General features: G+C 38.1%; 1 protein-coding gene and 1 pseudogene across 1 annotated transcript in view; both read left to right on the top strand.

Annotated features, from left to right (window-relative positions):
* LOC114280811 (NADP-dependent malic enzyme-like) overlaps positions 1–11,709 on the top strand; it is a 55,938-nt pseudogene extending 44,229 nt beyond the window's left edge.
* LOC114256845 (azadirone synthase LFS-like) overlaps positions 1–15,100 on the top strand; it is a 154,657-nt gene that overhangs the window by 72,044 nt on the left and 67,513 nt on the right. The gene's annotated exons all lie outside the window — the stretch shown is intronic.

Genomic DNA, 15,100 nt, shown 5'->3' with positions numbered 1-15,100 from the left:
TCTTTTTCATTTCTCTCCACCAAATGGCTAAGGTCGTAATACATCTTTGTACCCCCTGGGTGCACCACAAGGCATGAATGATGAAACTCTCGAATTACTTCCTCTCAGCAAGACTCCGGTACGAAAAGACGGTCAAGGTATCTAACATTCGAGTTTGAATGCATGTTCAAACCTCTTTCTACTTTCCCACTGGAGATCTTCTCCTGAAGAGATTCTACCTCAAGGTCACCCTTCTATGCTTCTATCACTCTGTTCACAAGTGCAAGTTGTACAACTACCGAAAACAAGGTTGTAGACTCTACGGACTCGCTAAGATGCAAGTCAAACTCCCCAATAGCACCCAACATTTTCCATTCCCAGATGGCGATACAAGCTACACTGTTAATAGATTTCCTATTCAAGGCATCAGCCACAACATTGGCCTTTCCCAGATAGTAAGTGTACTCAAAATGATAATCCGCTATGAACTCCATCCACCTCATTTGCCTCAGATTCAAGTCTTTCTGTGTAAACAGATATTTTAGACTCTTATGATCAAAAAACACCTCAAACTTCTCACCATACAAATAATGCCTCCAAATCTTTAGGGCAAAAATCACCGCTGCTAACTCTAGGTCACCAGTAGAGTAGTTCCTCTCATGTGTTTTCAACTATCGTGAACCATAGGTTACTACCTTCCCCTCCTGCATCAATACACAACCCAAACGTTCCCGTGAAGCATCATAATACACAGAGTAGCCCAAACCCCCCTCTGGAATAATCAAAACTCTAACCTTAAGCTCTTGAAAAGACTGCTCACAAGTCTCACTCCACTCAAATCTTATCCCTTTCCTTGTCAGCCTAGTCAATGGTAAGGCTAGCTTAGAGAAATCCTTCACAAATCTACGATAGTACTCAGCCAACCCCAAGAAACTACGGATCTCAAAAGCATTCTTAGGCTGTCCCCAATCTTGCATTGCTTCTATCTTGGATGAATCTGCAGTCACCCCTTCCCCGAATACCACATGATCTAAGAACTTAACTTTCCTTAGCCAGAATTCACATTTCCCAAACTTAGCATACAGTTTATGGGCTCTAAGCAACTCAAGCACCACTTGCAAGTGTTCCTCATGCTCCTCCTCAGAGGGTGAGTAAATTAAGATGTCGTCCACAAAGACGACCACAAAATGGTCTAGGAACTCACAGAAGATCCGGTTCATCAAATCCATAAACACAACTGGTGCATTGGTTAGCCCAAAGAGCATCACTAGGAACTTATAATGGCCATACCGCATATAGAATGTCGTCTTTTGGATATCCTCCTCCCTTACTCTCAACTGGTGATAACCCGATCTCACGTCTATCTTAGAGAAACAACAAGACCCCTTTAACTGATCAAACAAATCATTTATTTGAGGCATTGGGTACTTGTTCTTAACAGTTACCCAGTTCAAGTTCCGGTAATCCATACAAAGTCGGAACACACCATCTTTCTTTTTGGGAAAAAGAGTCGGTGCTCTCCATGGTGAAATACTAGGGCGGATAAAACCCTTATCTAACAATTCTTGGAGTTGAATCTTTAACTCACTCAACTCATTAGGTGCAAATCTATATGGTGCCATAGAAATTGGTGCCATGCCAAGCACTAAATCAATAGAGAACTCGATCTCTTGATGAGATGGTAAGCTAGTAAGATCATCGGGAAAAACGTCCAGGTATTCACAAACCACCCTTGACAACTCAACTTGGACTTCATCACACTCCCTACTTAAGAAGTTGGCAAGAAGGTAACTAAGTTCACTCCGCCTACGCGGATCATACACTGGTCATAAGACTCTATCAACTCGGTCCCCTGAGAAATAAAAGCAATCATCGCTCAAGGTACATACAGTAATCCTTTAATGGTAATAATCTATGACAGCCCGATATGATGACAACCAGTCCATACCCAAAATAACATCAAAACTAGACATGTCAATCAACACAAATGTAAAAGGAAGTCAGTGGCCGGCAACCTCTATGTCATAACCCCGACACCCCTGCTTCAAAACAATCTCACCACCAATAGATGACTCTACACAGATAGGATATGCTAATCAAGCCAACTCTAACCCCAAAACTGATGCAAATGCAGACGAGATAAATGAATGAGATGCACCCGTAAAAATTAACACATTAGCAACTGAATTGAAAAACAAGAAGTTATCTCTCACTATTGAAGGAGCTGGTATAAGATCTGGGACGGTAATAGCATACACACGCCCTATAGGTTTCTGCTCAACCTGCTCACCCTCGGAGCATAAGCATGATGCACTGCTTGAGCCAAAGAGGCTCTCTGATTGGCCGTTGAGGCCTGTGCTGACTGTGCCGGCTGGTGGCTCTGTGTCTGCCTTGAACCAGACGCACCAAGTGTGCTGCCCAACTGAGGGCAAAACCTCTTTATGTGCCCGCTTGCCCACATTGATAACAAGAGAGCAGCTAGCCTCTCCACTGACTCTGGTGTTGAGAATGAGCAGAAGATGATGCAGATTGCTACTCTCCTCCTTTCTGTGGGCAAGATGGAGACTTGTGGCCTAATTGACCACACTTATAACAAGTGACATCTCCCTAACCACCTCTCTCAGAACCCAAACTCGATACTGGAAAAGTGGACCTCGATTAAGCTTCCTAGGACTATTGTGGGTTACAACTCCTCTACCTCTTATTGTCCCCCTGAACATCCTGACTCCTCCTGGAGCCCCTCATCCTTTATTCCTTCATCTGCATTACGGTCTCTAGGTGAGTCGCCACCTCCACAAGGCATCCATAGTCTCTAATCATTGACCCGACCACTTTGAACATGAACTCAATCCTCAATCTCTTCTCGAACTCTAAATAATGGCGCTCCTCAGTTGCCACGAGTTCTGGTTCAAATCTCTACAAGCTAGTAAATATGGCCTCAAACTCGGCCGCCATAGTGTTCAACTACACAAGCTTGGAGAACTGATCTCTTAACTTCTCCCTAATAGTGGGAGGCAAAAACTTATCTTGGAACGTGCTGACAAAAACCTCTCAGGTCACCTCAATGTGCCCACGCGGATACTTCCACCACTGACCCGCATCCCCTTTTAGCTGGAAGGATGCCAAGGTCACTCTCAACTGGTCATCCTCGATGCCAAGTATCTCAAACGTCTTCACTATTTTCTCTAGCCACTTATCTGCCTTCAGTGGCTCCTTGGGATCACCCAAAAACTCATCAGGATTCGACTGGAAAAACTCTCGCTTCAAGAAAGATGGCCTTGCCTCAGCTACTTGGGCCTCGACTTGATTCTTAGCCCTGAGAATGTCCACAGACTCCCGCAATGCTTCGGCTATTTCGCGGGCTAAGGCGCCCATGGCCTACTGACCTATTAGTTTGGTCACATTGGCCTGGCCAACCCCTTCTTCTTACGCCGGAATATCATCCGGTAAAGGCGCCTGATGCCTCCTAGGCCTATCATACCAACCACCACTACGTCCACGTCTAGACATCTTAATGAAGGTAACACAAGAGATTAGCACATTTACAAATGTGTCGAAGTTAACTCACTCGCGGCCAAAAGTGGTGGACAACAGTAATTCACTCCACATAAGCACGTTGTCACATAAACATATACGAATTTCATTTCTAGATAATGACCATCCCACGGCGTTGCTAGAGTTCCAATTAAAAGCAGCAGTGATCAAGTGCTCTTCTAATTGAACTTCTAGAAACCCGTAGACCCAATCAACATCCTAGAAATTAAATCCCATACCTATATAACCATATAAGCATCACTAAAGTCTCTATTAAGAAAAACAAACCCATTGTGGCAATAACCACTTCCCATGTATCCAAAGTATTCAAACCCAGTATGCTCTGATACCAAGTTGTAACACCCCAAAATAATTGTAATAATCCAACTCCAAACAATTAATACAAGATGACATAATTGAAATGATAAGCTTTCATTAATTAGAATTAATATACAAAAAGTGATAAGGAATGAAAGCTAAACAAATGTTCATATGCTCTAATGGCTTACATCTTTCCAAGCCAAGGCTTGGGTACATAAAAAATGAGTCATAAGTTCAATACAAATAAAACCCTAGGCTTGTACAAAAGTTAAATACAAGATAAACAAAACTGAGCCTTCAGCTTTACGATCCTCTCAAGCTAAGTCCTTGGTGGAGACATATTATCAGCACCTGAAAATGATTTTCCCAAGTAGTCCAGTAGAAATAATCTAACACAATGTATGAATCTTAACAAAGATATAAGTATGATATTCATATCTGATGCCCATGATAAAATCATTTATAACTCTTTTATAAAACCATGCCATGCCAAGCTTTATATTTCAATTCATTTTATCTCAATTCATGAGTCATTCACTATTTTATTCAAACAACCAAACTGAGGATACAACTCAATGGGTTTCTAACCAGTACAACCATCATACAGATACTTCTATTTTTCCATTTTACGGATATTTTGTCCGTAGGAATCGACACCCATGTATATGCGCAGTTTTCGAGACTTTTACTCTGGAGACACAAGCCAACTTAATTCAATGGAGTCCATCACATTTTTTCTCCCAAATATGAAGTACATCCCCTTTCTCCTCCCAAACATCATACATTTACAATGCATCAAAGACATAGTCATATTCAATGACAACGACTAAGAGATTAGTTGCAATTTACCTAATCCTCGTGCAATTTTTACAACAATCATAGCTATCCTCCACCGATAGCCCAAAATAGATATTTCTAAACAGATATGCAATCTCCATGACAGATAAATTATCCAAATTTTCATAAGTGAGTGGTATACATATCCAACTCTACCATTTATATAAAAATCCATCCAATTTTATATTCCCAATACCAATTTCATTTATTATACAAAATAACTATTTGAGACATTTTAGGGCAAAACTCCATTTTCTTCCAAAATCCATCCCGGGTATCAAAATCAACAAATTTATCACAACACAACCTCACACATACCCCCATAACCATTTTTAATACATACATTTGAAAACCTCTCTTTTGATTTTAAACCAAAACCCTAGGTTTGTTCAAAATCATTCCAAATTCCAATATTCTTTACACATCAACCAATAACTCAGTTAAAACTCATAAAAAAGTGTAAAAAGTCTCTACCTCAAGTTTACAAGACGAGCAAAGCAAGGAAGAAACTTCAAAGACACCGAAACCAAGTTTTGTTCGAACAAAAATGAAGCTCTTGAGACGCTTTACCTCTTTCCCAAAGACACTATGGTAGAGAAACCAATGGATCTAGGTGATTATGTAGAGAGAGTGAGTTTTAGAGAAAAGCTCTAGATCTACGGTTTTGAGAGATTATGGGAATGGTTAATGGAATTAAAATATCGTTCATTTACACACCAAGTCTTCTGCCTTCCTCTATAAATACTTTCAAAAGAAATCGAAAGATTTTGTGCTTTGTGAAGAGGTTCATTCAAAAGTCCCCACCAGACATTATTTTGTATTTTGAACGGCTTGACCTATTGAATGTGGGTTGTAGTGATTTTTCCCTTTTGAAAACCAGGTACTTTTGGCAGAGAATCATTCTCATTGTAAAATAGATATCATAGGTGAGAAAATTCTCCCAAATGGACAAGTTTGGAAATCTCAGTTCTTGTTATTATGCATATGTACTAAAGTTCTGGGCGATGTTAATAGGATTTTGAAATTACAAGACAATATTGTACTGGGCCCATCAAGTATTGCAGGATTGCCTTCCTTGTTTTGAGATTTTTTTGTGCACTGAGATTTTTTTATTTATTTTTTGTTTTGAAATATGTGTATAGAGAAAATTGGAATATAATATTAAAGGTGTATTTTAATGTCCATTATAGCCATTTTACTTCAGGGTATGATTGTCATTAAAATAAAGTTTCCTTAAGTGTGGGGAAATTCTATTTCTACACATCAAATTATCTCTGTGTACATCTTTTATCAATCTATACATTCAGTAATTTGATTTTTACTTCTTTATCTCAGTCCACATACTTCACATTCCAAATATACTCTCACATTCTCTGTGCACATCCTCTCATTACATCATTTCTCACTCCAAAAACCTTAACCCTAACTACACCAGCTAGCGGCGACGGTGGCAGCGACGACATCAACCACCACCCCTTTCCCACCTCTCAGCCATTCTCACACAACCCTTCACGATGTCGTTACCTCTATCACGATCATTGTCGATCGTTGTCACCTCCATCGCGATCATCACTGGTCACCGTCACCTCTGTGATCCACCTCCCCACCCCTTCCCTATTCTTCTTCGCCCCCTCCTTAATCCTCTCTGCCCCCTCCATCACAACGCAACCTTCCTCCTTCACCACGATAGATCGATCGATCGATTAATAGAGAAAGAAAAAGAGACAGAGAGATTCGATGGTTAATGCTCGAACAAACCCTATAGATTTGATAATTGATATCTGTACATACTCAATTGGTTTGGAGATTGATATCCGAACGACGACGATCTGTTTGACACAGGTTGTTTGAACCGTCGCGATTTCTCCGGTGATCTACAGAGAAAGAAAAAAGATAAAATGGAAAGGTTAGGGACTGAAAGGAGTGGGGAAAGTGAAAAGAAATGATGTGTACGGTTGAGGTTTGGGCATGGGAGGCGATGGCTAGCGGCGGCAGGCAATGAAGTGGCTGGTGAGATGGTGGTGAGTGAGATGTCTATGGAAAAATTGTGAGATGTGTAGGTGAGATGGTGGTGGGTGAGATGGTAATTTTGTTAAATGATAAAATTGTGATTCTGAAAAAAAATTCATTAAGTGTGTGGAGTAAGGAAACTTGGTGTATGGAAATAGAATTTCCCTTAGTGTGTGTACAGAGGTAAATAGGTGTGCGGATATATAATTCCCCTTATAAAGGGGGGCTCTATTTACACCATTTTTCCTCTCAAGGAAAACTATTATTCAAGGCACACCTTTAATAATTTGATAAATATATATTTTGCTCAATACACACCATAATGTTCCATATTTAACCTTACTCACTCACCTCACCCACTACAATGTACCCACAAACTTCCATCTTTACCCTCACTCACTCACACAACTTACTCACCAATGATATTCCATTTCTCCCTCCATTCTCTTTTTAAACCGGTGAACAGCCATTGCTGAAAACACTAATTTTCTCATCAAAGACGATGGTGCTCAACATGGTTGGAAAGAACTTCACATTAGAGATTCAGTAGGTGAGTGCTCGTTTGGCATAGATTTTAGGGTGGAAAAAAAATGTTGTAAGTGTTCGACAGTATAGAGTCGAATTAAATGGAATTGTTCGACAGTTACAAACTGAAGAATTGGATTATGTTCGACACTATGAAACCGAACAAATACAATTTGTTCGGTTTTAGGTAGTCGAACATTGATATATTATTTGACTCTGGATAACCGAACTAATACAAACGGTTTACCACTCAGCAAGTAAACGAAAACGAAAACAAAAAAAATAATAATAAAAAATAACGTTTTCCTTGCTCCATTGTTCCGAATTAGTATTGCCAGATGAATCCTTCATTGAATCCAATCAAAATGTTTAATAATACGTATATTGGTTGTTTCTTGAAGGGTTTTTGGTTTTTATTTTAGGATTTTGGGATCCTTAAGACAAGACACGTAAGTAACACCTTTGATTGTTGATGAGTATTATATTCATTATTGTCCTTTATGGCATTATACAAATGGTGTGTATCATAGCTTGTCCTTTGTAGTCGTTTTACCTAATGTTAAAATTGTAAAAAAAAAAATAAACTAATTAATGGTTTGCCTTGAGAGGAAAAACGATGTGTAAATAGAGCCTCCCCCTTATAAAGATTTAAATTCACATTTTTACCCTTCATTTCAATGACCAAAATGCCCTCAAAAGTGTTGTATTTCTTTATTAGGTTGTGGGAGCTTCTATCACTACAAAAAATTAAGGTTTTAGTTACCAAAATTTAGGGACAAAATTATTTTTTAGGAACCAAATAATTTTGTTGCGAAAAGTGTCATTATATTTTTGGCAACAAAAATTAGACATTAGTGATGAATTGTTATCCTTTTGGGACCAAATTTTTTGTCACAAAAAATAAATAAGTTTGAGACCAAATTATTTTGTCCCTAAAAATCTATTTATTAACGACATTTTCAAAATTGTCGCTAAAAGCCTTATTTTTGACTTTTTGGGATGACATTTTAGTGACTATCCTCATGACGATGGAAATTGGTCCCTAAATATTTGCTGCAACAAAATTTTCACTTTTAGAGACCAAAGCATTTGGTCTCTAAAACCCTTACATGTCGTAGTGTATATATCTCTCTTTGGACACACAAGCTAAGAAGAAAATATGAATCCGATAGTTCAAAAAAAAAAAAAAAAAAAAAAAAAAAAAACTAATTTCAACCAGACAAAGTCTTAAGAAAAAATTTTATACCATGTTTGGATTGCAGCTTTAGTTTGAATATTTTTGAAGCTTGATCATGCTAATGCAGTTCTAATATTGCTTTGATTTCTTACCATCACTTTATAATCTGACGGTTTTGCAAACCACAATGCTTTTGAGCTGCTAGAGAAATATGATTCTACTCATCTTGTCTCCAATACATGGTGGTGGATCTAGTTACTGACTGTTTGGAATCCTGTGTTTTTGCAGGTCTTATTGCAGCACTGAAGTTACTTGGCGATACCTTGGCTGAGTACACATTTTTATTTTTTAGAGCTGGGGAAGTAAGAATCTAATTGCTGCTTTACTTCTTTCTTCTCATCTATATTTTGGCAGTCTCAAAAAATAAATATATGGAGCATGGGAAAGCGTAGGTCAACATATTGGGGAAATTATTCAATATTTTCAGAGTACCACGTATCTGTACTCCTTAACCAATCATTATTTAATATGTCCCTCACATTCTTCAATCACCTAACACAATACCCTACCTATTCATTTTATCCATAAATCACAATGCTATAGAATATCACGTATCTATACTCCGGGATTACTAAATAATTACCGAAATATTGGGCATCCAATGACTTTAGTTGAAACCTATTTATGTATTCACAGTCTAGACCTATTTTCTCTCTACACGCTCCTGCAGAAGAATTCCCTCTCTTACTCATATTGAGGACTAGTTCATTCTAATTGTTTTTCAGCACCCCCTCCCCCCCCCCCCCAAAAAAAAAAGGAGGGAGAGAGAGAGAGAGAGATAGAGAGGGAGGATCTTTTTGGTTGGGCAGTTTTAATTTGTAAGTTCTTATTGTGTCATCCCTTTACAGCAGCCTGCTTCTAGATCATCAAGCATCGGCCATCAACAGAAGAATGCATGTATCTCACTCTAGTCCCTTGAATTGTAGGCAGGAACTGGAATAGCAGAACTTATAGCTCTTGAGATGTCAAAATAGGTAATCATTTACTCCCATGTGGACTTTGTCTTCAGGTTGTTTCTTAAAGTATGTCTAGAGCAACCCGTCATGTGGTTGCTTGGTGATTCTCTTCTTTTGTTCGTCTATTATAGACCAATAGACCAAACCTCCTTGGAAGAGACGCACAAGATCTAGCTTGTGGACTCAAAGATAGTGAAAAGTTTAGTGAAGGTTCCTTGCTGAATGATGGATATTTTGTTGATCACGACTGTTCATACTTTAATTTTTTTTCCATTTTTACCCTTTTCGACACTTGTGGGTCTTGCATTAATCAAAAAGCATGTGATTTCTCTTGCAGGGATTAATCGTTAGTTCTAATAAGAATTCCCTTCAACACTTCAAGAAACATTGGCCTCACGAACATGAACCCATCAAGGATCTTTTAGATGCTGTCAAGGTTTGATGCATTCCCATTATGTCTATATTTTATTATAAGAAGGTAGTTTTCAGAGATTTTCAGTCTTTATTTCATTTTCAAATGTCATCAGGCTATCAAGCTGACGGTTCTAATTGGTTCATCTAGAGTGGGAAGAACATTCACAAAAGAGGTGATTGAGGCCATGGCCTCCTTCAATGAGCTACTCTCTCTCACTCTCTCTCTCTCTTTCTCTCTCTCTCCAAAATATTACAATAAGACTCTAAATGAATAGCATGCAGAAACCTCTCATTATGGCTCTTTCTCCAACCCAACCTCACAATTGGAGTGCACAGCTGGAGAAGCTTACACTGTAAAAATAAATTATGCATTTTTTCTTATCCTATAATTTGATGCTTTAATGCAAGGTAATGTCTGATTGGATTTAATACAAAATTGATAAATTTCTCTATTCTAAAAAAAGAGACGTGCAATTTTTGCCAGTGGAAGTCCATTTGACCCTGTGGAATACAGTGGCAAAGTCTATATACCTGGCCAGGTTCTATTACTTTATACTTCTAGTTTTTTGGTGTTATATCCTTAATACATCTAAGATGGATACTAAAAACTGATTTTGATGGCCTTTTTTTTTTTTTTTCCTTTTTTGTGATCCATTCAGGAAAATAATGCAAAGTAAGGCTTGCCATTAGCATCCCTAGTAGTGACGGAGCCACGTAAGGCCTAGGGGGGTCACGTGCCCCCCTGAATTTTGTGATTTTTTTTTTGTGGAAAATATAAATAAAGTATTTTAAATAAAAAGAATTACAAAAATATTGTTAGAGTGAAATGTCAATGACATTTTAAAAATTATGAAAATAATAATGGTTGTTTTGATTGAAAATGAAGAGACTACTATAAACCATATTATCTATGAAAATTTTAAATGTAACAATGATGTCATTATTATTGACATGCAAGTATAAGTAATCTCATTATAAAGATATGAAATTTATTGGATTGTTAGTTACATTTAACATGTGAGGTTCACTCTCTATGTATTTTTTTACTATTAGTTGGTGATATCGCATATTAATGATGACGTGATATTATCATTATATTGAATTTTTAATCAAATTTTGTATAAAAAAATAATTTATCATTATATAATTTATTTTAAGACTTATATCCATATTTTTTTATATTATCCATAGTACACTAGTTATAAATAACATTATTTTTTCGATATTTCTCGAAATCAATTGTAAAAACTTGCGTGAAATATTTTTGTAAAATTTTTCGATATTGTAATTAATAAGTGCCCCCTAATTTAATTTTCTGGCTCCGCCTAGTAGCACAAGTTTGAGTCATAGACACAGTCTCTTCAAAAATGAAAGAAAGACTATATATATCTTATCCTCTCTAGATCCTGTTTTAGCAGAAGCTTTGTACACTAGGCTGCCCGTAATCATGTGCGAAGCACAGTGGAAAACTTTTGGCAAAACCTATTGAATTGAAGTTCCTTCTATGCAAACGGGCACAACAAATATATAGAACGGTTCAGCTTTGTATCTACATCATCTACTTTCCTTTGTAACAGCAGAGGCTTTGGCTGGCAAGTAACAAAAGGGAACTTCGACAAGGGTTTGATCTATCCACCATTCTCTAATATCATAAAGATCTCGGCCCACATTTGCTGCTGATGTAGCTGCTAAAGAATATGAACTTGGTGAGTTAGTGAGTGTACCTTTGGTTACTTCATGTGTCTTACCACCGCTGTGATTGCCCCTTGAAACATGCTTATTTTGTAGCTTTCACAATGTTTTGTAGGTGTGGCAATGCATCTCCCTCAGCCTGAGAATCTAGTGAAGTACGCTGAAAGCTGCATGTATACTACCAATTACAAAAGCTTCCGATGAATTGTTGAATTGTGAGTGGAAACTATGGTGAGTAGTAATGTAGTGTGTTTCTTCAATGTCTGTTATATATTCTTGTTTGGTGTCTCTTTTTTTCCCTCTACCTTCCAGTCATGGTGTTTCGGAACTTTTGTGGTGTTGTAAGCTTTAGAGAAATTCAGACCATGATAGTCAAGTTGGATGAGAGGTTAGTTTTAGCTGAAAACACTGTCTACTTCATCCGCTACTCACTACCAGTTTAGTAGTCTGTGAAGTCAAAAGAGCTGTGGAAATATGGAGAAATACGGACTGACGTGTGAAGCATCCAAAGTGGTGGTACTTCTTGAATCAACCACTTACCTCACTTGAGGATTTGGAATTCCAAGCTTGTCATTCTTGAGATGTATTACTAACTTTTCATGTTGAGCTGTACTCTAATTGTGTGATAGAGATAGCTTGAAACATAAGGATATGAGAGCATGGGACAAAAATTTTGGCCTGACTTCCTTACTTCAATGTGTAATTGTAATAGAATACCCGTGTTTTGTAATAAATCAATCCCTGTGGTCTTTGGCATGAAAGCTGAATGACATCTTCACCATTGATTTGTTTCTGTCAGTTGTTAGTTCCTAGTGGCCCTAAAGATAAATGGTATCTTCACCATTGATTTGTTTCTCTCAATTTTTAGTTCCTAGTGGCTAGTGTTGAAAATGAGCGAAGTCGAGTCAAACTTGTTTGTTTATTGAGCTTAAAAAAGAAAAGTTAGTTTGGCTCAAAATTCAACAATGAATAAATTTTTTGACTCAAACCTCGAGTGTGCCTCCTTTAATAAATGCCTAAATGACTGCTTTGAGCTCGTTTATATATATGTAAAGAAATTGAGGAGAATCAAACTCTTACTGAATTTATTGAACTAGCCTAAAAATATAGTTTGAGCTTATCTAAACAAACTCGGCAAAGTCAAACTCTTCTGAGTCAAGCCCAGCTGAATTTGTGAACAAATCAGTTCATTTGCAGTTCTACTAATGGCATGACACGTCAGTTCTCTTGTTTTGAAGGTTAGAGAAACATGAAGTGTAGCATACAATATAGAATCTTGCTAATGAACTAGTGGCATGACATGTCAGTTCTATTTTTTCCAAGATTGGAGAAACATGAAGTAAATGCAGCATACAATATAGAATCTTGCTAATGAACGTCCATTGGACTAGGACTGCAAACGAACAGAGCCGAGCCGAGCTTTGCTGAGCTCGAGCATGGCTTGTTTACTTATCATGCTCATTTATTGAGCTTGAGCTTAGCTCGATAAGAAACTGGGCTCGAGCTCGACTCGCCTCGTTAACATTGATGAAACTCGAGCTCGCCTCGGCTTGATAATTTTTTTTAATATTATTTATATTATTTAATATATAAATAATGTATTTATGCAATTATTTATATTATTAAATAATATAAATAATATATTTATTATATAATTTAAATAAAGATAAACGAGCCGAGCTTGACGAGCCGAGCTCGTTGTTTACTAAACGAGCCAAGCTGAGCCGAGCCAAGCCCTTAACAAGCCAAGCCAAGCCAAGCCAAGCCTGTTCATGAACAGCTCGGTTCATTTGCAGCCCTACACTAGACATTCGTTCAAGATCAAATATTGTTAAAAACATAGCGAACCAAATAATGTTAAAAAAAATAATTTTTTAGTTCATGTTTCACATATTACCAAAGAAAAGATTATATGATATTTAACCCTGTTACTATACTGTAGACACCCCATTTTTGACCGTCCTTAAGACTTGGACGTCACCGCTTGAACACTCGGTGATCATCCATGTTTGTGTTCGTTTGGAGTTCCCGGAGGTCTCGGCTACGCGCCCTGCCTCAGGATCTCCGAACTTGACCGTTTAGTGTCTGATTTTGCACCAAACACTTGTGTTTTGCCTTGGCGGGGCAGGGAATGCCTTGTGAGGCATCCCCACACACCACCGGCCATGGTTAGAGGTCACCGGCTGGTTTTTGCTGTCATCGGCACTCTTTGTTGCCGGTCGGCACTAAATTTTGTCAAAATGACATCTTTGGCCGGCCGACTACTGTGCATCTGCTTTTGCAGATATTTTGTCACAGCTGTCTTGCATTTTTCTCCCCTCCATACACGTGTATGGAGGGATCTACCTCTTGAGAAGCTTGTCTTGTAAGCTTTACAAGACAATAAGCTCTATAAAGAGAGGTCTTCTCTCTTGTTGCAAGGGTTAGACACTTGAGATATTTTGGAGAGTTTAGACAGCCATTTTTTAGGGTTTTAAGTTCTAGGGTTAGAAACCATACACTTTCTATCTCTATATCTCCCTCATGTGTGTGTTAAATTGTGTTTGTGTCTTACTTTTGCACACAAACACATAGTGTTTCACCTTCACTTAGCTACTAAGGTTCTAAGAGGTTGGTTTTGAAGTTTTGGAGCTGTTTTCAACCTAAAAGGAGCTGTTGGAGCATCATTGTTGAAGGGGTCTTCAAGGGTAAGAAACTAGCCTCTTTATTCCCCTTTTTTTCATTGTATTTTTACCTATCTTAAAATCATTTTTGAGCTTAGTGTATAATACAAAAAAGTTCTGTTTTTTAGCCCTCTTAATTGTTTGTTTAGAGTGTTTTGTGGTTTGGAGGTGTTTGACCCCTCTTAGGCCTTGAAAGGCCTCATTTTGTGCTACTTTGTGCAAGTTTCGAGACTTTGGTGTTTGGGCCTCTTCACCACTAAAATCTTGAGGGATTTCAGTGGTGAAGATGGTGCCTTGAAGTCTCCAAAAGGGGAGGGCCACCCCCTCTCCTTGTTGTCCTTGAAACGGACCCTTTTTGGCTTTTTGAGAGAGCATCATGTTAGAGTGTGTATTGATCATATCTTGGCTGTTTTTCATGCTTATTATGCCATGATATAACCTTGTTGTGTGTTGGTTTTGGTACACCATGCATGCTTAGCACACCTACCATGTAATGCCATGTTATTGCCTTAATATGCCTTAGGTTGTTAGCCCTTGTTCTAGCATGTTTTAGGCTTAGCCTTGTGAAGGTTTTGTGCTCATTTTGCCATGTTTAAGGTCTGTCTTAGATTGTTTGGGTCGGATTTGACATGCTTAGTATAGCTCCTTTGCATTCCGGCTTGTTGGCCTTAAGTGTATGAATGTATAGCATGACATTTTTGCATTGATTTGGTGGTTTGGAATCATCCACCATGTCATTTCAGTCCCTTTTGCATGCCTATATGTTCGTCTTGGATGTCTCTTTGAAGCTTTGAAAGCTTGTGTAGCATGTTCCATGTTTTGGCCATCATACATGCCTTTGATTTTGAGCCACTTAGATGCCATCTAGGGGGCCCTTTTGCATGGTCTAGGTCTGCCTTGAACCTATTTTAAGTCCTCTAAGCCTTGTGAGG

Source organism: Camellia sinensis, chromosome 13 (assembly GCF_055761805.1).
Source record: "Camellia sinensis isolate YWXY chromosome 13, ASM5576180v1, whole genome shotgun sequence".
NCBI classification, from domain to species: Eukaryota; Viridiplantae; Streptophyta; class Magnoliopsida; order Ericales; family Theaceae; genus Camellia; species Camellia sinensis.
The sequence above is the reverse complement of the archived record's forward strand: the minus strand, read 5'-3'. Positions and strand labels throughout refer to the sequence as shown.